Source organism: Fulmarus glacialis, unplaced genomic scaffold, assembly GCF_000690835.1.
Source record: "Fulmarus glacialis isolate BGI_N327 unplaced genomic scaffold, ASM69083v1 scaffold8813, whole genome shotgun sequence".
Taxonomy (NCBI): Eukaryota; Metazoa; Chordata; class Aves; order Procellariiformes; family Procellariidae; genus Fulmarus; species Fulmarus glacialis.
In genome coordinates, this window is record NW_009204842.1 from 3,011 (window position 1) to 4,081 (window position 1,071).

A 1,071-nucleotide genomic window follows, 5' to 3' on the forward strand; every position below is an offset into this window, starting at 1 on the left:
CAGAAATTCTCTCATCAGATACCAGGCTTGTGTTGTACTCACTTATTTAGCCTTAAACTCATCTGTGGATTTGAAATCAAGAAGAATTTTCCCAAACGGAAGAGATCTGGAATTCCTTTTTCTTTCCCGTGGGATGTGCTAGATTTGAAGATCTGTCTTGCTACTAAGTTGGCTGTTACGGCAGGGTTCTTAGCACCTTGAGTTTCATGTGTCACTGACAGAAATCTGCCGCTTCTTCTGAAGACTGAGCTGAGAGCAGCAGAGACCTCAGTTTAACGTCCTGTTGTGCATATATTCAGTTTCAATCTGATGTAACATTTCTACTCGGTTTTATACTTTTTGATGTTTGGAGCTACATAATAGCTAGTATATATTACTTCTTGTACCTTCCATCAGTTTTTTTCCTGGTTTGCTTGTAAGATGGCTTCAATTTGGATCTGTTCAGCGTTGAAGTTAATTTGCTTGACAGTTTTTGGTTTTACTGAGCCTTTAACTTGACATATATGTATCTTGCTCTTTTTTTTTTTTTTTTTTACTGTGACACTCTTGAGTGTTTTTATTATTTAATGTGGAAATTTAAAACCATTGAGGTAATACAGAACTAAAGACTGAGTAGTATGTGAAAAAGCATGACTACTATTACCACTTCTTATTTATAGACTTCTGAGTCTTTCAAAAGAGCAGGTAGGTACTATTGTTAGAAATACTTCTGTAGGAGTCCACTAAATGACATGTAAGCACTTCAAGAAGGTAATAAATTTAGTGTCCTGTTACGCTTACAAAGGGGAAAGTATTCTGTTTTCATAGGAAGAACTGCAAACAGTGGGGCTTTTTTTAGAGTTTCCACAGCAGGTCTCCTTGCTGTCCTAGGACTTCTACATCCCCAGTAAGTGCAAGGGCTGTTATTTCCCCAGCATCCAGAGGCCCAGCAGGGTTGTAACATTTGGAATCTCGTATAATGGCCAAGCAGTAAAGCTAAGGTTAGAAGGCAGGGCTCCTCAGTTTAGACCCTGTGTTCGAAATACAAGGTCATGTTGTCTTCTGTGTTGTAATTAATGTATTCTTTTTCAG